This window comes from Ischnura elegans, chromosome 6 (genome assembly GCF_921293095.1).
Source record: "Ischnura elegans chromosome 6, ioIscEleg1.1, whole genome shotgun sequence".
Classification (NCBI taxonomy): Eukaryota; Metazoa; Arthropoda; class Insecta; order Odonata; family Coenagrionidae; genus Ischnura; species Ischnura elegans.
The window spans coordinates 24,026,973-24,052,394 of record NC_060251.1 but is presented as its reverse complement, the minus strand read 5'-3'; the positions used below and the strand labels follow the sequence as shown (position 1 = coordinate 24,052,394).

At 40.6% G+C, this 25,422-nt stretch overlaps 1 protein-coding gene across 3 annotated transcripts in view; it reads right to left on the bottom strand.

The window, feature by feature from the left end:
- LOC124160197 (bifunctional heparan sulfate N-deacetylase/N-sulfotransferase) overlaps positions 1 to 25,422 on the bottom strand; it is a 1,039,810-nt gene that overhangs the window by 725,631 nt on the left and 288,757 nt on the right. For 2 of the 3 annotated variants that reach the window (XM_046535973.1, XM_046535975.1), the window contains exon 2: positions 1,205 to 1,282. The exons of the other annotated variant lie outside the window; for it this stretch is intronic. The gene's annotated coding sequence lies outside the window, so the exon portion shown is untranslated. The remainder of the gene's footprint in view (positions 1 to 1,204; positions 1,283 to 25,422) is intronic. 3 annotated transcript variants of the gene reach the window in all.

The following is a 25,422-nucleotide window of genomic DNA, read 5'->3' as shown; positions in this document are numbered from 1 at the left end:
AAATATTTAGCTGCCGCGATACTTATGATTGAGTGTTAAATTTTCGAGTTTTCAAATTGAAAAATATTCAAATTTGATTTCTCCCATTATCAGCTCTGGGTTAGAAAGGGTTCAAAAAAATAGGGATTTAGTTTCGAAACGCAAAATTTCACAACATGAATGAATTAAAGAAAGGCAAAAATTAAATAGAGGAAGAGTAAGGGAAAATGAATCATGTACCTACAGTCACATATCATGCACTCAACTTCCAATGAATAAATGAAAATGGGTTGAAATCTCAGTCGTCAGTCTTAAAAAACCTTTAATTGCACACTTTATTGAATGAAAGGGAAGCTGCGGGAACTCTCTGGCAGGCTCTCGATCGAGCACAAATCGCATGAATGTTTTCTTTTCCTGACTTTCCGCGGGCCGGAATCATTTAGTCATGCTTCCATCAAACACACCGCACACTCCACAAGAGCGCAATGGGCTCTATAGTCCATTAGTCATTGAAGGGAATCGACGTTTCAGTCACGTGAGGCGATCTTCGCCAAAAAAATGGCGGGTAAAAATTGAGTTACATCGTTCACTCATTGATTTTTTCATGCGGCTACGGGTGTCATTTTTTTCCGCGGCACAGCGTAAAGAAAAAGAAACGTTTTAAAGGGGGAAGAACAAACTGTTGAGGGAGAGAGGAAAAACAGGCAAATCGAAACAAAATGAAAACTATTCGAAAGGTCGTTTTTTTTTACGGAAAGACGTGCTCGATTCGTATCGTAGCGGCCCACCGCAAAAATGGGAGCCTTATATAGAATGCATACTATCAAGCGGGAATACCACATCCATGGCCATCCATAAAAAGGAAAACTCCTCCACACCACCAATACCACTTCCTACTCTCATTCCATTCAGTTTTTTTTTGTCGAAATCATTGCCCTCCGCGATGAAATGCCATGAGAGTCATCGATTCGGAGACATGTTTTTGCGGTCGAAGGGAAAGAAGAGAAGAGAGAGGTTGGACAGATATGGGATTGTTTCTTTTTTTATAGACACACACACGAGAGTGGGACAGAAATATTTTAAGCCACCTTATGAAGCCGTGACGGCAAAAACCCTCCACTCCTTTCGCCCATAAATATTTATTCAAGGCTATCTCTCTCTCGTCCGACGTGGTACACCCCACAAAACACCAGTTTCGGAAGATATTCCGTATCGACACACTCACCTCTGGGTACACGGCCGAGCTGTTCGAAGCCACCGCCGCCCCCGGCTGACTACGCGATAGCAGCAGCAGACCTTCCGTCTGAAATGAGAGGGAAAAAAAGGGGAGAGATATTGAATATGGCAATGAACCGATGGCTGGTGAAATTACGGTCGAGCGATGATAAATAAAACGAGGCAACACCTGTCACCCTTCCCGTCAAGAACTCCAAAATTCACGCTTGATTTATGGCCGCTGATATAATTTCCGCGTTGATTTACGCGAGTGTAGTGAAAAATTATGCGCCAAACTCAAAGCGATTGAATTTTTTTTAACGACTATTGTCAACCACGACACTTCTGAGATAAAAACATGTCAAGTTCCTAAGAGAAAAATCGATGAAGGATGAGATATTTTCCCCCTGGAATATTTCACTCTTAAATAAAGAGTCAGAACTGTTTTCTAACACATAATATTCGGGTATGCACTATTATATCAGTACATCGGAAATTCTATCAAAAAAATAACAGTAAATGTATCGGGTTAATAAAAACTTCCACAGACGCAGTTAATAATTACAAAAGCAGATGGGATTTTTCCAGAACCATAAATAATTGACATTGATTCACTGTTTCTGTAAGGCAGGATGACATATACCAATTTTTGACGTATTCTGAGCATTCACAGCAAATCAATGATCTCTAGTACGGTTAATATATATAATTTTTAATTTTCAAACTTCTCTATTTTTTTCCATGCATCTTGAAAAAAAAATTCTACTCATACAAGGAATCATTTCTTCCTGAATACAAACCCAATGGATAGTAACAGAAAATTATTACAAAAGCATTACAAATACCCGGCAAATATATTATCTAAACGGTAATCATTTCCCGTAACATACTCATCCCTTCATTAAACAGCGTGAGTAAAGGCAATGTGGAAGAAATAGTTTGGGATTTCTAATTATGGATTCTCTTTCAGAAATACTATTTTTTATTTAAAAAGTACAACGTTCTTTCTTCTCAATAAAGCCCAAGCACCAATAAGAATTCCTTCACTTCATGATATGGTATTTGGAGGAGGCGACTGACAGCTGAGGTCATTTGCGCCATGAGGGAAGGGTATGGAAGGAAGGGTGGAGAGAAACCTGGCGTCGGCATTAGCCTGCTCTTAAGGAAAGGCGCCGAGGGGACCACGGCTTAACGTCCCATCCAACGGACGGAGTATTGCGCTTAAAATGTCCTCCACACAACACTCAAGCAGGGATCGGGCAGTCTCTGAAAATTCTCTGCCACTGCCGGGATTTAAACCCGAGCCCGCCGGGTGGGAATCCAACACTCTAGCCACCACACCAATCCCCCTTTCACTTCATCAAGCTCATAAATGCATATTTAAACAACTTCATTATGAGTATTTACTATTTACCCGATTAATAAAAAAGCTCTTCACTAGCCTTTTCTTTACACTCTTAAATAATGATCCTCTCGTAAGCTCCTTCCTGTTCACGAACACCTCCTTTTCTGACGCACTTCTCTTCCAGATATCCTTACTGGGCATACGTTTCCATCTAATGTTGTCCCTAGTAATAATTTCTCAAAAAAGAGAATAATTTCCTCTATTATGCTGCCGGGAACAGTAGATGTATTTGATAAATGTTAGTTGGGATTCAGTACGTGCATCTCCTTTTCTATTTATTTTTTTATGCAGACGGCAGATGTCGTAACACCCTCCGCCAAACGCAGTTGAAACGTGAGTAAACTATCAAAGCGGTTTGAGGGGAAGTACTTGGATATAGATGCATCTACTTCCCGTGCACCTATATCTATCCACTATGGAACCACGTGACCCTGGTAGGAGCCCTTGCAAATATCTGCGCCATCGGCCCGCGGAGGTCAAAAATTATCTGGCATGCGCAAAAAAAGGCTGCAGCATTAGAGGGGCCGAGAGAGCAAATCGGGCATCAATTATTCAGAGAACGGCGAGGCTACCCAACCCAACTCCAGAGCCTGGTTATGGGGAACGCGGTAAGGTTGGCAACGCTTAAGAGAGTGTAAAATTTGAGGGATGGTGACGGGAGATTTTTACTCATTCGGAGGCGATTTTAAAATGAGCTCCCAAGGATTATCACTTACGTAACGCTTATGGTATGTTATCATAAAGTATTTACGATAATAGTAATTTAAACAGCTGTAGTAATATGCCACACTTTTTTAATCTTTCTCGACAGGTTTCAATGCTAATGCATCATTTTCAAGAGTTGCCTTTAGGCTGTTAGCAAGAGCTGTAGTAATTTTCCATACTTTTTTAATATCTCTCGACAGGTTTCAATGCTAACGCATCATTTTCAAGAGTTGCCTTTAGGCTGTTAGCAAGAGCTATCTGAAAATGATGCGTCAACATTAAAATCGGTTGAGAAAGATAAAAAAAGTAGAAAAATTACTACAGCTGATTGAATTATTATCAATGGACTTCCACAAAATCAACTCGTTGACAATCAGTATATTTACGAGTTTTTTTCCCGCAGGGTCTCCTCTTATTATAGATATCCCACTTTAATTCACACCCAGAACTTACTCCCTTTCACTCTATCAATAAATCTCATTTTCTTCCATTTCAATCCCCGCTTACCAAGCATTCTTCCCTGCCACTCGTTTCTAAAAATCCCCTCCCTGCTAAGTACTCGCTCCATCCATGCCCTTTGCTTCCTCCGTATCTCATTTAAAATCTTTCTCTCCTTGCCCACCATGCGAAGCACTTCGTCCCTCCTCTTCTCCCCCGTCCACTTCACCTCCTCTATTCCGCTCGAAAATAATAATTCGTACAATTCTGGTCTCTTCTCAACCTCCTGCCTCGACTTCCACGTTTCCGCACCGTAAAGCAAAACACTTCAAACTCTCCACTAGCTGGAGTGCTTATGTGTACTAACGATATGCTTGAATTTATGTACCTATTATAACATAGGTTCAAAGTTTGTGAAGAGATTGAACTGACGCGAAACAAAGAAGATGCATTATCCCAAGTATTATAAAATGGACAACTATTATGAGCTTCCCTTTACCGGTAGCCGATCGAAGACATTCAGTTTCACAATATATCACATGCATCGGGTATTGAACCACGGACCTTAGGTTTTGCGGACCTCTGCAGAGGCTACCACGCCACTCAGGTTTCTTCATTCCCAGGGGATTTTTACCGAAGTTCACGTTGCTAAGAGTTGGGCTCGTGCGGTCCATCAAGGATTGCAAGGTGAGGGCAAATCGGCTTCTGTGAAGCATCTAGCACCGTAACTTCTGTATGATTACCATTGCAATCAAACCCGAACACACATGTCTAAATAGAAGTTTGGGTCTAAATCTTAGACTGGCCTATAATAAAGACCTTGACAAAAGATTAAGACCGGGACTAAAATTTGCTTTTTCATTAATGTGTACCTACCAGATATAATTCGGACTTCATCAGACCACAAATAAGTTTCAGTCCTCAGGTCACTAAATCTTAGATCAGGTTAAATCGTATAAATATAAGTCAATTTTTCAACCCTATTCCCCTCTATTCTTTAGACCAATTCTAATTCTAATAACATATTTAAATCTTGGTACAGGTATAAATCTTAGGCCATATTAAAATCTTATTGTTAGTTCAGGTCTAATTCTTAGTCCGGAACTACATATTTGACCAATTATAAACATTAGTCCAGCTCTTAACCTTAGTCCGGGTCTAAATCTTAGATCGAGTCTAAATTTTAGCCCGGCTGTAAATTTTAGTACGGGTCTAAATCTTAGTTCGCGACTAAATCTTAGTCAGGGTTTAAATTTTACTACGAGTCTAAATCATATCCCAAGTCTTAATATTAGACTAGGTCTAAAACTTAGACCAAGTGTAAACCTTAGTCAGGTCTAGATGTTATTCATTTATTTATTTATTTTCTTAACCCCGAAAACAGCACTGGTTGGCCTTCATATCGGTGGGATAGAACATAACGACGATAGACGATAACTAATATCCATGCCCTCGGCAGGGGTAATCTACCCATGCGGGACTCGAACCCGCGACCTTCAGCTTGGCAAGCGAGGACTCTAACCCGCCGCTACTGAGGCCAGCTATCTTATTCCATGTCTAAATGTTAGAATTGTCTTAATTTTAGATTTAGAGAATGAGCATTCTGTTTGCCCTGAGAATGACGCTATAGCCGTCGAAACTAGTCATCAGCACCATAAAGTTTGTGGAACTGTCCTTTATTTGTCGTACCACAATACGCATACACTCATAATATAAAATTATCTCTCTACACGAATTTACAACATCCCCTTTTCCCTAACATCTTCCAGATAATCGATTACAAAAAGAGCTCGAGTCTTACATTTCTCCGCCTTCGTTTCCCGACCCCCATCTATTTCAAATAAGCATTGCGACGGCAAAGGCGGACGGGGAACACGTGGCTTTTGAAGCAAAGCATTCCCCATCGGCGACTAATTTCCCCGTCATCAACGGCAGAGATTGACCTAGTGACCATGACCTCGGCGACGGCATTCTTGCCGCTGGCATGAAGACTTGAGGCTTAAGAGGATATCCTCCGTACGCAGTTGAGCGCGCCATTTAATAACAAGACCGTCTTTAGTAGATGGAGGAAATCCTTTTGAGGAGCAGATGATAACCGGGATGGAAGGTTTTGGCATTCTCCGATATCCTATATCGTACAGCTTTAATTAAATTTCCGAGGGAATGAGGACTCTTTTGAATTCACCCACAATTACGGATGCGGACAGGGTGGAGTGACCTTGGGGAGCGAAATGAACGCCAGATGCTCGCGGAGAGGCGAAACCAATTAGAAGGAATGTTAGGGCGACGAAAAGCGGCGCTGCATAACTACTTCCCCCTCACCACCTCTAAGTGCACATAAAATGTCGCCGTACCGTGATGAGTGAATCCCGGTGCAAATCACTTTTAAGGATTTTAACACATGATGCAGTGGCCAATGAGCTGTGGAGTGATATACAAATCGCTGCAATTATTCACGTGAATACCAACGAACAAAGGACTCGGGGAGTAGAAAAAACGAGCCTACTAGAAAACGGGCCAATCAGAGCTCACCTCACCATGGATTAAGTATTCTACTGATGAATATCTTGGATCTCCATAGATTAATATCTCCCAGTTCTTGATTTCAGTGGCTTCATCCCCATATAAAATACCTTCTTTCCAGAATCGTAGCCTTTCGCAGCGAGATTCATGTGTGTCGGAGGTTTTCGGAAACTACTGCGTTTAACTCTGTCTGGCAAGCTTTCGCGGCCATTGCATATTTCATCATCGCCTGATGTGCCCAGCAATAGCCGCGGAAGCTCGTCTGACAAAGCGAATTACGCCGTACCGCCTTCCTCTGTGTCCATGTTTCTGTCCCATACAACACTTTGCTCCATATCAGACTCCTATGCCGCTGCTCAAGTTCGTTGACAACGCATCCCTTGAGAAGTATTTCTCTTCTTCAATATGGTGGAATGGAATTCTTTGGGTCAGTTTCTTTAGTGCATGCCTTCGAGCTTTGCATTCCGCTTGTCCCCGCTTTGAGAAACTAGCTTAGTCATTTCATTCTGAAAATGCGAATTTATGAGTGCCCAGTGTGTAATATCATCAGATTACCAAGTTCATCTTTGATATTCTGCCTGAAAACATTCTGTGGGAGTTGCCATTGAAGTAGTTCCTCCTTCCTCAGTGCCCACGTTTCCGATCCTTACTGTCCTGCACTCCGAATGGGACTGTTTTATAGCCGAGCCATTACTCTCACGCACAATCCTCCGAATTTTAATTATTTCCTATTCATAGATCATTCCATAGTTTCCTCCCATTTATGATAAGAACAATTTATAGGAGTTTGAAGGAGAAAAGTTTCGAAGGGTGCGGCGAAGCGAGGTACGGGTCGGAGACTTGGTCGCCGAGTATGGAGGGAATGAATAAGCTGTAATCATTAAATTTTTGGGCTTGGTGGATAGTCGGGAAGTTGATATTGAGGGGAGGATAAAAGGCTGGATGTGGTGAATGAAGAGAGGATACTCTTGGAGGAGTTTGAAAGGAGACTGTGTGGATGAAGCATCTATTGAAGTGATGCTCAAAACAGTGCTAGTGGGAAGAATGATGGATGGGAGCGTTGGGCTATTAATCAAAGAGTTCTGGGTTCATTCCCGGGCGAAGCCTTCGGACACCCCAAACAAATAATAAAATGAAATAATAATGTTCCTCGGAAATGCGAGGTGACTCAAGGTAAGAGACTGTTCCCGCCCTCTTCGTGTGTGACATTCACATACATGTAGCTTATGCAGAAGGAGATCTAGCCTCACCAATCCAAACAACTCATAGGGCTATTGGGAGGGAGGGGTTGTAGTCATTAGCTTCATTCATGATTTTACTTATGTTATTCCAATAATCATCCATCTCCCTTATTGGTGAGTTTTAATTGATTCCTATCTGATTCATATTTTTCACCCTCTAATTACCTCCATTTCCCTTTAATTTGTTATTCTCTCCTAATCAAGGATACTCAGGTTGACATTGAGCATTTTTCATACCCATTCAAGGAATAGAATGGAAATTTAAAAAAAAATTGGCATTCGTTTTATTTTTAGGGAAATAAAAACAATCCCGAGGGAAATTAGGTGCTTTAATTCTTTTTTGCCTTTCTGCTGAAACATTCGTCATATTTGGGAGATTTCATTCGCAGTACATACCTTTAATATGAATGGGAATCGTTTCCCAAGGGATTCCGTAAACACGTATAATTTTTCAATTTCGAGCTGATTACCGAAAACAATTTTATGCCCATGGTCCAACTGTCTCGAATGTTGAGCGAGTTGAAAGCGATATATGGGCGCGGTTCATTAATTTTTTACGCGACTCCGGAGCAATGACAAAATAATGGCGGCTTCACTTGATTTATCCGCTTATTTTCGTGTCCTCTGTGTCGTCAATCATCTGACCTTTTTGACTTTTTCTTCTATTTTTCCTTTCTGACTTTCTGATGGGGGAGTGTTGTCCATCCTCGGGTGGGAACGGTTGTCCAGCTGTGCAGCCATAAATTGACCCTTGACGATGATTATCTACATCCAAAGGTCACAAGTTTCAATTTTATAGCATTCTCTTTCCGCCCTACATTCTTCGGTGTTCGCCGTGATGCGATATAACAATATTACGTCCTTCTGGGCGTTCAGGAAAGTTAAAACTTGGAGGGCGGCCGCCCACAGTAACTGCTGTAATTGTAACACAGATCGGCTTAATTTCCCCTTGAAATAATGAGTAAATATTTTTTTTCAGGTTTAGTGTGGTATTATTTTAACATTTCATTGAAAGTTAATGGGAATTTTTAACAAAATAATTAAATTTCTCTAAACGTCCGTTTTCAGTGCATTTTGAAATATTCTTCAGGTCTGATTGCTGCTCTTTCCTAGCTTTTAATTACTTCTTCTTAACAATTCCTATCTTACAGTGGTCTCTATTCCTAGGTGCCTCCAAATTCTCTCATTCATGTTGGGAGAATAATGTTGGAGTTCAAAGAAAAAAATTGTCGAGGGGTGTGGCAAAGTTCGGGGTGGAAACTTGTACCTGAGGATAGTAAAAAAATGTTTTGAAACCTTTCATGAAGTGAAAGTAAAGTATTTTTGGAAATTTTACAGTGAATTTCATTTTCATAAAAAATGGGTAACATTTCCATTCCAATCATTTTATCTATTGATTTACTCTTAATGATAGGTCTGATGCATTTAGGTTGGTTGGATTCCTCATCATTAGCTTGTGAACTAGCTCTTCAATCCTGGATCGTTTAAGTTTCCTGGCCTTCTCGATGTTTATAAAATGCCTTCAAAACTCTGCTAATGATTTATTTTTTGTTTTAATGCTTGGCAATTATGGACTGAAGCCTTGGCAATTATGGACTGATGGGTTCTGCCAGAAAAAGATGCGCTATTAAAGGTATTTAGGGCGGGAATTTACGATAAGCTTTTCTACTACATAAATTATTTGCACGTAGGTTTGTGCATGAGCTTTAGCCATATAGAATTGAATTTATTGGTGAAATTAACTTATTAGCTCCGTTATTTTTACAAAATGTAGGGAAAGTCACTTGATCGTCTAGACCAGGGGTCTCCAAGCCGGATCTCTCTAAAAATCCTATTCTCTTCCTTCCCCTCCCTCGTTTACTCAAAATTCTACTGCTGGATGAAAGCCCTCCGCTTTCATCCGGCACGCGCACTCGTTTCAAGAAGTGCGCAATTCTCGCTCGTTTAACTCTGTGAGATGTCGCTAGGAGCATTGCAGCGCTGTACTGCACGTCAAAGTCGCCTTCAACTGTTCGTAAATAAGAAACACGCCACCGGATACTTCAGTACACGTTGATATCGAATACTTCAGTCATCGGCAAATTTGCTGTCCGGCCCGCGGGACGATTCGGAACTTGGAATGTGGCCCTCGTGGCCTAGTAAATTGGAGACCCCTGGTCTAGATCATCCCTCAAATAGGAGTTCTATGTTAAAAATTGTATCATTTGATATCATCTTTAGACTGGAGGTGTTTGAGATTTGTATGCAACGAAGAATAGAGAAGGTGAGGTGGACGGAGAGGAGAAGGAATGACGAAGTAAAGGACATGGTGGGCGAGGAGAGGCAGCTTTTAGATAATATACGTAGGCGCTATGTGTGTTAGATGGAGCGAGTGCTGAGCGGGGAGGGGATGTTGAAAAGGGTAGAATTTTGAGTAAACGAGGGAGGGGAAGGAAGAGAATAGGATTTTTAGAGAGAATGAAAGGGATTAGGCCTTATAGCGACTTGAAGAGAGAAGCCCATGAAGGGAGGGAAGGCTGCCAAAATACTTTTGCAGTATACCATGTTTCAAAATAAACAGGTGATCGATGGGTGGTTTTATGGTATAGTAATCGTGTTTTTCATGGAGGGGGATTGAACCACTGGTTGTTTTGCATGGCACTATGACGGCACAGGCCTACATCGATGTTTTAAGCGCCTTCTTGTTTCCCACTGATGAAGAGCAATTCGGGAGTGACGATTGCATCTTTCAACACTATCGAGCACCTGTTCTTAATGAACGGCCTGTGGCGTAGTGGTAACACGACCATAATATCCCTGCAACGGACTCGCCTTCACGGAGTCCTTAATCCTAAAGGACATCTTTTGGATGTTTTGGGACGCCGACTTCGTACCAGGCCTCACCGACCTACATCAATACCCCTCCTCTTTGCAACACTCCATGAATCTGTAAGTCATTTTCAGCCAGGTGTCCAGATACTTTTGATCACGTAGTGTTTACGACATGCGAAGGAGACAGAAGGTATGGATGGAGCAAGTAGGTACTGAGCTGATATAGTATGTTGAAAACGATGTTAGTAGTTAGAATATTGTGTAAACGACGGAGAAGAAGGGAGAGGATAGGATTTTTTTTTAGATAGAATGAAAGGGAACAGGTCATATTGCGAAGTGAAGAGACAAGTCCATGCAGGGAGGAAAGACTCTGCGAGTACCCCTTGAATACTCCATAGATTTTCATTAGATGATGAAACCTGGAATGGCCGCGAAAGCTTGCCAGACAGAGTTAAACGCAGTAGTTTCCGAAAGCCTCCGACACACATGAAACTCGCTGCGAAAGGCTACGATTCTGGAAAGAGGGTATTTCATATGGGGATGAAACCACTGAAATCAAGAACAGTGGATGACTATGCGGCATTTAATAAAGGAAAAATCTCAACTGCTGGCTATTAAAAGGAGGAGCCGAAAATGCGACCTCACAATGGAGAAAAGATAAGTGTATGTGTGAAATGTGAAAAATGCGAAATTTCAATGTGAAAAATCTCGAAGTAGAGGAGTTAAAATGATGATGGAGCTGTTCGGAGCGGAAACGTGGAAGCTAAGAAAGGAGTTCTTTGTGGCAAACCCTACCAAATGGTTTCAAACTAAAGAAATTCAGCATCCTGTAATTCAGAAATTCACGACGCGATCTGAAAGCTTTAACTCCTTAAAATTCAGAGAACTTTCAAGGAGGAGTTTGAAAACCAGAAAAAGAGGTTTCACGAGCGAGAGAAAAAAGTCGTCCTCAAACTCAAAGAGATATGGGGAGGAGCCTAATGTGAGGGTGGAGCTTTACAGGGCGGATACGTGGACGCTTAGGATGAAAGAAAACTTTTCCGCAGATCCAACCGAACACCTTTAACGCCACCTATTGAGCATCCAAAAAATTCATCCAGGCATCCACCGCGCCATCTGAGTGCATTCTCTCCTTGTAACCCACAAAGAAGCACTCTTTGGGAGTAGTAAAGCGATGGAGAACCAGAAAAGATGTTTCCCTTCGCGGCATTTAACATAAAACGCAACTCGTCTGCACGCACTTAAAAGCATGGGCCGAAGAATGAGATCCCACAATCGTGAAAAAAAGAGATGTGCTTCGCAGTAGAAGTAGCATTCGTCTCATACTCAAGGAGAGATGGAGTAAAAGAGAACATTGGGAAAGATGGAGATGAAAGGACAGTGCAGGAGGGTAATGTTATATGGCAGCTTTAATCATTACACGCAGCAAAGTCGAATGGGAAGGAAGCTGAGGCCATAAAGGATTTTGGGAATGGTGCGCGCACCAGGCACTTAAAAAAGGGGTGGTGTTGCCAACAAATAAGCTACGAAAAGGGGGAATGAATGCACAAGTCTGGAAAGGGTCTCAGATAAAAGGTCGACACATGAAAGGGAGAATGATAAATATCGTCGTTTCGACGCTGAATAAATGAAGGCGGTTGACGCAAACATTTGAGAGCTAGGGCCTCCATTGGGGACACGGAGAACTTTTCTCCCAGCTCCTTTTCACCCTTCCGCGGCAAAAGCGAAGCGCGGGTCACGGCGAAACTTTAAAAAGCAAAGTTAGTAACCTCAGTTTAGGAACTTGGTTGATATGAGGCACCATGCCCTAGAACAGGCACTCTGTAGAACTATTTTCTGGTGCCTTAGTAAACAATTTTACTGGGGAATATAGGGGAAGGTTGCCTAAATCGCAACAATTTCGAAAAAAAAACGAATTAACTCAAAAATAAGTGACCCAATATAATGTTTTAATGCTGCTTAATATGAGGAGGAATGTCTACTTCTCTCACAATTTCAAGGACAATCAATTCCAAGTGGAACACATGTATAAAGAATCAATTTCAAACCTCTGAATACAGTGCGATTTAGGCTACCGGTTTTCCGAATCGCACCAATGGAGGCCGAAATTAGGAAATTTTTCAACGACAATGAGAGGCAGAGAGTCACCCAAACCCCATCCTCCATTTTTCCCCCCTCCCTTCATGCACCAAGAGATATATAAGGAGGAACTCTTTACGACTGGTTACACTTGATAAAATTGTTTGTAACGAGGAAACGCGTTGTGCAATAATAAAACTCAGGGGAAATATTGCAATGTCTTATTTTAATAATATTAAGAACTTCCAACATATCGTGCCCAACATCATACAAGATAGTCGTTGCCGTTGTTCAGAGCAAGTAAAGATTACATCAACTGTGCAAACGTGAAAAAATGGCCTATGATTAGTTATTTGAGTAGTCAGAGATGAATGAGGTGGCTGAAAAGAGTGAAAAAGTTTGGTTTTCAATGCTTCAAAACACGAGATTCAAACAGATGTGCTGAAGAGGTAAATGCTTTCTTAACGGTCGGATTATTATATTATATATTATCACTTACTATGCCATCGAGAGCAAGGGTGTCATTTAAGGCCCATTAAAGCCCCGTTTTTAATGCGACACTATAATGAGGAATAACTTTCGAGAACCCACAAACCTGTAAACGTCACTAACCCATTCCTGCACCCGAAGGTTCAATTCGCTTGAGCCAGTCCCTACTTCGCAGATATCCTAATTGTTTTCACCACTATTTATGCGCACCTACTTAAACGCGTCCTTCTAATTTCATAAGTTTATTTGCCGCTAAAAAAAATAGCTGCGAAATTGACCGTTGGGCCTTCAAAACGGGCCTATAAAACCGTCAAATAAAGAAAAAATGTAGCATAAGCACATGATTACCTCCAAGCGTTTTTCGCACAGAAAGGAGGTTTAAAGAGGAAATTCCGGGAAATTAAGGCACCATAAGCAGAGAAAAAATGAGAAAGATGAAGTCGTATCCGAGGCGGTAGCCGGAAAGCCAATCCGTAAACATTCTTGAATAATCAGGTACAAAGAGTTGAAAAAGTTAAGCATTTTAATGGGGAGGCAATCCCCATGATAAATATTATCTTTTCGAGAAAATCAGAAATGAAAGGTTGGTTGGCTGAGGGGAATCGCTTCCATCGTCCGAGGGCGGATTACATGTCAACATCAGACGGACTAAGCTTTAGACTTCCACGAGACCCGCGAGGCATCCCTTCCAACTCTGCCAAACTAAAATTGGCTTTCGCCATTAAGACTTACGAGATTAAATTCAAAAGACTACGTGTTTACTCTCCGTTGCGATCCATTAAAAGTTGAGAACGATGTCTAATAATTTTAAGTACAAGTTTTTTTCCCCACCAAGAAAATGCTCCGAGCATCGATATCATTTATTTATTCATGGTTAAATAAAAACACAGTACTATTCCACAACCTTATATTTTTGCAGTCTACTAGTTTCAACGTTACAACGTCATTATCAAGACTAACTGAGAAAAGCATACAACATCCAGCCTTATTTATCCAACAATAGTGTGAGGGAAGGAGGAGGGGGGGGGGACTAAATGAGGAGGAGCATTGAGCATTGTTGGTTGGGCATTGTTGATGCCCAATGCTCAATGCTCCTCCTCATTTAGTTCCCCCCCCTCCTCCTTCCCTCACACTATTGTTGGATAAATAAGGCTAGATGTTGTATGCTTTTCTCAGTTAGTCTTGATAATGACGTTGTAACGTTGAAACTAGTAGACTGCAAAAATATAAGGTTGTGGAATAGTACTGTGTTTTTATTTAACCATGAATATCTCATCGTTCCACCAAGTAACGCCTAAATCTGTTGATTTTATCATTTATTTATTTTCATACCACAAAAACAGCTCGTGTTGGCCTTTACATCGGGGCTTTTCAACAACTTTTAACAAATACACGTTCACGAACAGCCATGCCTTGGATTGCAGAAACCTATCCAGGCGGGACTCGAACCCGCGACCTCTTGTTTGGCAGGCGAGGACTTCACCCCGCCGCTAACGAGGCCGGTAACGCATGAAAATCGACAGCATCGGTGACAACTGCTTTTTTTTATATCTCCCTTTAGTTATAATGAATCCGATAGACTGCAGAATTTCTCATGATGAACGATCATCAATAATTCACGTATTGGGCCGAAATTTAATTCCAGCGAAATTAATTTTTCACGTTAGGTTCGACGATTCGTTCGCTAAAAGCTCAAACGCTCGCTTCATCAATTGATACAAGCGCATCCTAAGGGAAAAATCCGAAATATTTCTCATTAAAATTAAAAGGGGCCCGGCCGGGGTGTTTCGTAAAATACCCAACTCGCAATTACCTTAACCGGAGGAATATTTAGAAAAAATGGTAGGGAGGAAAGGACTCTAATGGGATATCAATCCTATAGGATATAGGATAATTACTAGAACCATAAGACTTGTATCACTGATCTTACTACAAACATGTAAAGTAAATAATATTTCCAAAATTTTTCACAACCTCCAAGTGTCAAAAATCCCATTCATATTCATCTCGTCTAAACTGAAATAATCGTCAAGTAAAGCATGTGTCGCCCTTTGCTGAAAATATCATCGAAATTGCTAAAGGTCGAACGGGGACCACTGATGTACCACCACTTGATACGGTATGACCCATAACTCAAATTACCTGTTGCCCAATATACATTTGAAATCTGCGAAAATTTCACAGAGAAAAAATCAATCGCTTCGACCAGGATTCGCATAGACAGTTGACATCTGCCACCCACCTCTCCTTCACTTTCATGGCCTACAGCTCTGTTTACTCAAATCCAAGTTTTGCAAATCAGCAATGCATACTGACACGCGTTAGTTTACTCATAGATCAGCAATATATTTGAAGACACTTACCGATGCTCAAGCAGAGACGGCGAAGTGAAAATATGACAAAAAATGAGTAAAAATGTGGCAAAAATGTTGGCACCACTCATAACCTTGAATTCGTCGGGCTTGCTTTAAAATGAACTTCTGAATATCCAAAACTTAGCAATACGAGTTTGGCGACGATAGCAAAATTTTTCACATTACAATTAGATTATTTAAATTAATTATTGATTACTGCTGCAACCATTTTTGGTATTATCAACGCGTACTTTGAATAATCTGCTTACAGAAACGGCTGCTTTCAGAATGCATGTGAACCATTCTTCCTTGATGTCCATGGCGTCATGCTCCATCTCCTTATTCAAGGTCTAGGTATTTACAATCACCCCAGACATTCCCAACGCAATTTCCATAGCAACTGACAGAATAATTCTGCAATACTTGCTCGTGAATGGACTCGCGATTGCTGCCAAGGTGTTTGCGCTAGTCGTATTACGCCAAGGTCACGTCGGGGCAGAGAAAGAAGGAGCCTTTCTTCACGTCCAAATGATTGGCGCCACTCCAAAGCAGTTAGAAGGTGTACAAGCGCCATCATTGTGTTGTGGAGCCAAGGAATCTGCCAGTCGCTACGAATACCACGATGATCCAAGGGGACGCGGTCACAGTAGGGGCACCCAACTTAAAAGTAGGTTTCAGCGATAATAGAAGTGTATGGAAATTACAGTAGAACCTCATCTATATGACGATTCATAGCCAAAGAAAAACCTCGTACAAGTGAAAGGGTCGTACAAGCAAAATTCCTGCTATAGGAAGCCTGTTTTCCATAATTTCAACAAAAACTCAAATGATAAACGATATTATTTCATTTAAAGATGCCTGGAGTATAGAATTAAATCTATAGAATAAAAACTAAATTTTTTTGCAACCCAAACTCCGTGGAACCCAAGACTATGACATATATAATAAATTATTTAGTCTTGGTTTGCCCGGAGCGATGTATGTTCAGTGACAGCACACATCACCTGAACTTATGTGTTCATGTTATTTTTCTTATTACATATTTTTTGTAACCTAATAGTGCTTATTTGACGTACCTATTTTAAACTTGTGATTAGTCGCCTCATACAACCACCCTAATGGTGGCTCGAAGGGAATTATGCTATGTATCAATAATATTATCACAAGCATATTCAATTTTGCTACATCACTTTGTGAATAAGGTCCACCAAGAAATACGTCTTTTAGCAGACGAAACAGTGTTCGAGGGAAGTAAGTTATAATAAGCGAGAAGAAGAGAATAGGCTTAATCTAAAGAATTGGATGTATTAGGCTCGTTGTCAAAGATGGAATGAAATAGGAGATGGCTCCGTGTGAAACTATCTTAAATAGTAGAATAGTATAATAGCAAGAGACTCGGAGGCTGCGCGCTACGATCAGATTGCTTGAGCAATGGAGAATAGATATATTTAAGAGAGAGAAGGAGTCCATCATATTAAAAATGTTCTAAAAACTATATTTCCAGGTGTGACAGAAACGATGAATTAAGACAGATATTTTACCGAACGGATAGGTATGTGAATAAGGTTTTCCCTTAAACAATAAAGGACTTTAAAAATTCTTGGTGTAATTGCGTTAGAGCATTTCCGTTCAATGGCATCAGGCTCAACTATGTAGAAGTTGATATTCACGAATGAAAAGAATACTTCGTTGTCTTCCCTTGATTTATTTTCATGGTACGACGTTTCGCTCCATAGAGGTCATTTTCAAGTATAAAAATTGAATTTTAAGCAAGCATATATATTCCTATCCCCTATCCCCTTCAAGGCTTGCTTATAGTTCAAATTTGTACACGAGAATGACCTATATGGATCGAACTATGTCGCACCAAGAAAATAAATCAGTGGAAGTCAACGAAGTCTTATTTCCGTTTATAGAGCATTTCCTTTTCCTTTGTAGACAGCTGGTGTCCTAACACCCCCTGCCATACGCGAATTGAGGCGGCTTGCGGAGAAGTATGTAAATGAAGATGAACAATAATATGAGGTAGGAAGAGGGCATAAGGAAATGCCAAAATATTTACAATACCACAAAAATTTAACACTGCATGACCAAGGTTTAATCATGGCACGCCATCATCTGGTACAAATGAAGACGGGCCACGCTGAATACTAGATCGTAGAGTTTTAAATTAATTGGAACTATAGTGTTTTTTGCATTTCACTATCGAAAGTCGATTTCATGAAGTCACTCCCGCAACAACGAACACAGAGGACGTTGGAATGAGACGGTAGCGGTGTGACACTACATTCAATGTAGGGAGACAAGGATACTGAAATCGTTTGTCCCACCTCAGAGGAGGGAGGGGACTCCTTTACCCCTCCCCCAGAAAACCCTTCTCCTCCGATTCCCGCCTCCGTTAGCACTTCTTCGTCGCCCGCATCCTTTCTCTCTTCCCTCCTCCCCCCCGACTCCCGATTGATCTCTTCCCCCCTCCTTCCGCCGCTGTGGTCCAGCCTCGGACGTCCGGCCAAACCGCCGAGTGGGCAGAGAGAGTGTGTGAAGCGGGCCGAAACATCAAAAGCAGCGGAGGCGAGGAGGAGGAGCAAGGACGGGAGGAGTAGGGAGGAGAGGGAATACATTTGCCCGGGAGACGGGAGGTCAGTCGGCCGGGAGGCTAATTGCTCTTCGCCGGTGAAAGTGAGTTCGCCGCCCCGTCCATTGTCAAGAGGGAGGGAAGATTTTGCTGCTCCGCGGTGCACTCAGGCGGAAATGGCTGAACTTGCCTCTCCAATGAATGTGAGTGACGGGGGAGACGAGGTTTTGGGGTAGTTCTCCCCGAAATACATTTAAGGAAGAACTCGGGAATCACAACTTCTGCTTAGGTCCTCATCACAAGCGGCCTGCCGGTTTTCATTGGGGCAGAAATGTCCTTCCTGTTCGCTAGCGCTTGTCCTGGAACCAGATTTTACCCTTTACCTTCACAGATTTCCTGAATCTGAGCAATTTTCCCCGAGAGGTCTTAGCTTTCTTGAGAATTGAAATGTCACTTTACTTCCAAAATATTTTTTTAGAATAGCAATAACCGTTTATTGTCGTTGACCCTTAAGGTCCTTCAGACTTTACAGAAATAAAAAAATTAGCTTGCTTTTGAAGTTAGAAAACTATATGAAATAATAAAAATATCCGAAGAACTTAAACAAACACATTATATTCAACAGAAAATAAATAAGGCCGTCCATATTGCAACAAAACTTTCCACTCAATACATAACCAGGCATGAAGGAAATAATGCTAATCTGGAGCTGAATTGTATTTTGAGAAAAATAAAATGGAGAAATATTTCGAATTTGGTTCACAGCAATAAAAGTACAATTATAGAACTAATAATTCCCATGAGGTATCCTTGATTCTTGATTCCTTTATTTTCTTATAGCACCAATCAACGACTACCTAGTTTTTTTTAGCACCATGTAACACCCGGCTAAGATTGGAACGGTTTACTAATTGACAAGTGACTCAAGTTTTCTGGAATTCAGTTCCTGTACTGCTCAAATCTGTACAAACTTATAATTCTGCGCATGGGTGAATGGGTGACACAGTATGGTTGCCATTAATGAAACCAGATTATTTTAAACAGCACACTTAAGGCTAGAAATGAGTTGATGCTTCGCACCGCAAAGTCAGAAGGAGCCTCTTTAAGCCTCCCGACTCGAATAAGGATGAAGGGACACAATATAGTAGGTCGAGAATGGCAATTATTCGCAGCGGAACACACAAAAACAATGACTAAAGTCGCTGCTGGGAGGAATCGCGTGGTCAGGAGGAGGAGAGGGGGAGGAAAAAAGTGACAAACGGAAAGCGCACGCATGGGCGGGCAGAATGAAAGAGAGAGTGGCGAGAGAGAGAGAGAGAGAGAGAGAGAGAGAGAGAGAGAGAGAGAGAGAGAGAGAGAGGAGAGGAATGAAAATAAATAAACAGGGAAAGGGAAACGGAAGAGAAAATGAGAGTGGCCGGGAGACAAAAGAGTTGGGCACCTCACTCAGTCCTTCCCTCTGATTGGTTGGGCGGAAGAAACTCCAAAGCTAAGGGTTGAAGGGGAGAAAAGCGGGGGAAGGGAAGGGAGGGTAGATGCAGGTGGAGAAGGGGAGAGGAGGAAATTTCGGTTCACTTCGATGATTCGGTTCACGTTAGCGATTCAGTTCTTCTGATCGTTCTTAATGAACGAAATATTCCAAATCGAACACAAATTCACGATTCAAAATCCGATAAGATCGATTGTTGACTAGTTCACTTTGTAGAAATTCATTGCAACAAGTTACAGAAAGAAGTATTAATATTCTACAGTATTTTTTAAGGTAAAATAGTCTAAATAGCGTTTAAATCCGTTGTTGGCAACAATTTCGATCAAAAATTTCAGATTTCACTTTATTGATGCACTGAACTATTGAGGCCTCAAACTTGTTGAATTCCATTTTAGGCTAGGAACTTAAGTTGTAAAAAGCAAATTTAGCTATTTTTGCTAACTCTTCACTTTCTTGAATAAACGATTAATTCATTTGAATAATGGAAATGAACTTGCCATATTTTAAATTTCTATTTTCGTCTCGATTATCTTTTTGTAGCAGAAAAAAATTGTGGAACATTAAAAGTGAACTTTTATTACTCAAATTAGAACCAATAATTGTCGGATCCTAATCCAAGAATTCCAAACCATTCATTGACAATGTAATTGAATAACCAGGACGAAAGTCAAGCGTCAGAAAGTCAAGCAAGTCAAGTGGCTCGTCCAACGGTACCTTTACATAAATATTTTTCCATTATTAATCCGAAAATTCGGTATGATTTTTTTTTCATGGAGGAAACTAAAATCCATTAACTTTAAAAGTCCTTGTAGCCCTAGAGGCCCCAAATATTTTAAAACTTTAGTGTGCCATTTAAGGATTAATAAATTAACATGTTATCGTTTTAATTCAAAAATCACTTACATTTTGACGCATAAAGAATGTCGCGTGTTCAGTTTTTAACAAAACATTTTCCCCACCAATCCACCACCATTAAGGAGCAGCATTCATTAACATAGCCTAAAAATAATTATTTCATGATTTGCTACGAAACCTTATGCCAAGGCTCAAGCCTTTTACCATGCATACAAACAACGAATCGATGAAGGCAGAATTGTTCTCTTTTCCATATAAACAATTGGTTGAAGACGATAATCTCATCGACTGACAGGTCTCCCTGCCATACCGCTACACTGTCGTAAAAATACATCTTAAACGTTGAATAACTGGTAAGTAACCATGAAGCGTTAAGCAGAAAAGTTGCACAGGTTTATGTCTGCTGAATGCTATGATTCTTGGAAACGATACACAAGTGCTCCATTAACTAATTTGGATGGATTCTTTTATGAAGAGCCTACAAGAGATAAATAGCTTTCAACTGTTGTGAATAAAGACATGATTCGGTTAATTCAGTCCATGCCCACGTATCAAACGTATGTCTTCAAAGGTATTTGAGGATAAAACGCCATTATGCCATTTGAAATTCTATGCCATTGAGATGAAAAAGCCAGAATTAACTGATACATGAAATTTTCCTACGTCAAAAACAGCCGATGGTAAAATAATAGCACTATACGCTATGTATTTATATGATATTTTTTTTGTTTTATACTATGGTTTTCCCACGCTTTCTAGTTACCTTAATTTCAACCTCTGATTGTAATTCGGTCACGTTTATTTTTATATTGATTACGACTGCAAATGGAACTTTTAAGTCCCGAGGACCAGAAACGCATATCGTCACCTTAAATGTGCGAATAATCCTCACAGGAAAATATCATTCGCCTTGACCGGGATTTGAACCCGGATTCGCCCGATTTCCTGACGAGTGCTTTATCCAGGTAAGCTACCAAGGCGTCTTTCCAGCCTGTGGATATTTGCGGACTCTACCGGACAAGGTGGTAGGGGCTGTTGAGCATATGATGCCACAAGCAGTCCAAATCGTGCGCAAGTCAAGAGCGAACACCGCTATGCGTATTGAGCTCGAGCCTTACCTTACTCTCCGGCAGTGGCGCTGGGCGCAATATTAGGGCGTTGGGTAGCTTAACTGAATAAAGCACTCGACCGGAAATCGGGGGAATCCGGGTTCGAACCCCGGTCAAGGCAAACGATTATTTTTTTCCCTGTGGATTATTCGCCCAACTTGTGCCTTGCGGGAGACTTATGCAAAATTATCACCGTGGCTAGTCCTGGTATAATTAAAACCTGACACCTTAAATGTGAAACTTTGTAAATCAAAAATATCAAATGTTAGATTATGAACAAAAAAACTTATTTTTCTTGTCATAAAACATTTAAATAACAGTTTTGGTTTTTAAATTCTAATTAAAACAAAATTATTTTTCAGCTGTATTATACGAAAGACAAGTTTTTACGGCTAGTGACATACAAATGCAATTATAATGAATTTTTTTATTTACGAGGTTTTACATTTTAGGTGACGATGTGGGAATAAACTGACTTGAATTGATTCGTTCAATTGATAGAATCATTCATGAACGGCAACAGTCGAGAGTAGGGAAGGGGGATGCAGGAACCGTAGCGAGAAGAAAGAGGAAAGGAGATGGCGAGTGGGGGGGGGGGTGGAGTGGAGACTCATCCACAACTCTGTAAGAGACAAGAAGGAGCCAATTAAGGAGTGAATTACGGGAGTCAGGGTAAAAGGGAACGGAGAGGGAATAAAGGGTGTGTGTTTTTCGGGAGCAGGGGTAAGGGATGAGGAGGAGGGGCAAGGAAGGAGTTTGGATCGGGAAGACGGCATCTTCAGCAAAAGAAAGGGTTGTTGGACTGCGGGAAGGAGTGGTTAGAAATAAATGACTACTCACCAACGGCTTAAATTCAGCCTATTTTTCCTAATTTGAGATCAATGAATATGAATTGTGGCACTATAATGTATTGGGCATGTTTACCAAGAATTTGAGTGTGTCGGGAAGGCTGGATGATCGATCGATAAACACCAATAAAATGATTAAAGGAAAAAAACGATAATCAATTTTGCATAATGGGTTTCTTTCAACGCGACAACGATAGCTTAACCCTGAAATGAAAAGATGACGTGAAACTAAAAAAAACAATATCTATCAACAGAAAGTTGACCACATAAGCGGCAAAGAATCAATTGTGGCACATATGGAGGGGAAAAAAGAAAACACGTAAAAACATGCAGATGAAGAGCGAACTCACATGAGATATCATAGATAGGCATGCTGTTGACAAATTTAACATATTTTTACATACCAGGACCACAATCAAAACCACAAAGGACCTCAGAAAATCATCTTCAGCAGTAGCATGTACGGATATAGGTAATCTCAAAAAACGAACTAAGAAATCGCAGCAATGCCGTCGCCGACCCACCTTGAAAATATGAGTGTATATGAGAAATAGCGAGGTAAATACCTACGAATATCGGTAGGCCTTGGGCAGTAGAAATTATTATATTATTTAATTCTGTTTCCGTGAAACAGGGAACTCCTGTTGGATTTAGATCTTTCCCGGCGAACAAATGAGAAGAATTCTTCTTGGGTTTTCAGCTGGGTCAGGTTTTCAGCTCCCCACGATCCATTAGCTAACTCCGCCATCGTCCTCAGGCCGTGTTCGATTGTCTCGCCTATATACAAGACTATTTTAGATGAGATACTGATGAGGTAGAAGTTATGGATGGAGGGAGTGCTGAGCGGGCAGCGCATGTTGAAAGCAGTGTTAGAGGGTAGAATGGTAGATAAACGAGGGAGATGAAAGTAGAGAATAGGATTTTTAGATAGAATGAATGGGAGTAGGCCTTACTGTGAATTGAAGAAGGAAGTACATGAAGGCTGCCAGAATGCTTCTTAAGCACTCCTTCTTAAGCATGGAAACCTACCTTAATCGGTAAAATACTTTTCAAAATATGCACAATACCACCGTAATATTATGCTTCTATATATCTAATTGCTTTGACAAGATGGAAGAGATCAGTAGAACAGACGGGTATTGGGATATATGTACTGACAAAAGAAGCGATTGGGATCGAAATAGAGGACCAGAAATTCAATGCAGATGCTGAATATGCACTGAGCCAATCGTGGAGGGCCATCCTTCGGAAAATTAGGGAAGCAAGGAGGGAGAGGGACACCAGCCAATGAGGAGCAACCTTCATCAGAACTGAAGGTTTGGAATCATATGTACAAACTATAAAACCTGTAGCAAAAAAATAATAGCAATAAAAAATATTAAAACATGTAACAAATCTCAATTGAAACTGTTCATTCAGGTCAACTCATTCTAAATTTCAAAAAAATAGTAAGCATACTAATGCTTCTCTTCACCACTTAACACCGAAAATGATACACATGCACCACTTTAATCATGTACCTTTGTAACCTAGCTACTTGTGGCGAGATTTAGACTCACCGGAACACCTTCCTGAAACGTGCCTTAAGCCACTCACGTGAGAAAAACCCGGCATCAACGCCCTGAAAACGATGGCGGAGTTGACCGAAACGTCGCCAGCAGTACACCTGACCCGGTTGAAACCCAAGAATTCATCTCTAGAGCGAGCTTAGTTCGATACAACGGCAAAAACGATTCCCAGAACATTTAATGAGGTTGGAGGGAGTAAATACATCTGAAGCCGAATGGTATGTAATACTGAAATGTTGGCCACGGTTGATGGGCCTCGAAAAGGAAAAGCAAAACATTATACCCTCTGCGGTCGGGAGGGAGGAAGTCCACTGACGTACTGTGAAACACCAGGGGCGGCGAGAAGAGAGTAAAAACGGGAGCAAAGGGAGAGTATTCCAGGGGAAAGGGGCGTTTTCACTCGGAAGCGTTTTGGGGGAATATTAAGGGTCGCAGTCGAATTAGGGGAGGGAAGGTGGAAGAAGGGTGAACTTAGGTGGAAAAAACAGCGGCGGCAACTTTGCGAGGGTGGACGGCGGTTAAGGAGAAGACGGTGGAGTTAATAAGCCCGTAATTAAAAAGCATAATGATGGTAATTACGAAGCACGGTGAACTTCATAGTCGTTACAGATACATTAAAGACGATATTTCTCAACCACTAAGTAAAGTTAGGCATGTGAACATAAAGGCACCACTATCTATAATAACAAGTTTATTAATACTTCACACAACAAATTACATTTCAATGGTAAATTTAGAGTTATCTTAGGCAGTCTTGAAGGAGAAACTCTAATATAGAAGGCTACTATCAAATTATAATACATAATGCTTTTACTTAAAGATACATATAGCTCGTGTAGTGGTACCATGACAATCTAGTCAGTAAGTACCTTAATGCTACTTACTAGCAGTTTGTTTTTAGCTCAATTACATAAATTAATATTTAAAACAATATTTGATATACACGGTCTTTGGTGAAAAGGTAAGAATGTGCATTTTCCAAAACTTTTTTCGCAAACTATGAAATAGTACATGGCTGGGTTAATACATAGTATACTTTTGGTCCTACACACAATTAACATACGCAATGAAGCAAGGGGAATCTAGTAAATAAAGAAAGATATTTGGGTTACAGGCCACTTTCAATCATATGATAGTGGCACACGTTGAAATCACGGTCTCACTGCATCCTAATTGAGTCCAAAATAATTCATAAATGTTTATCATAACTCTTTCATTCACAATGTGCCAGTGTAATCGGAAGTTGGTTTTCAAAGAGTTGTTTCTCGGTTGGTTATTTTAGATGACTATTGTTGGTTATTCTAGATGGGTTCAAGTACACATTCAATCATTTCATAGTGATACAAAATATCGAAATTACAGTCTCATTGCATCGTAAGTGAGTCCAAAATTATCCATAATTGTTTACCATAACTCTTTCATTCAGTGCACTCAGAAATTGATTTGCATACGTGAGATGAAGTTGTAGCCTTGTCTGTAGACCAGATGAAGCTGTAGACTTGTCTTACATTCATTCAAGTAATGTACAGTCTACAATTGGTTAATATTCATGTCTTACAGTTGTATAATTCTAAACTATTCCATTCTATTCCGGAAATTATTCTAGTCTAAATCGGAGGCTTAAGTATTAACTGCTAATACCGTTTAGTTCGTCATCCAATTTTCAAAGTCTAACCAACGACCATCTAAATGACATTTTTCCCTACATCCTGCTCAACAAACTTCTATTAAAATAAATC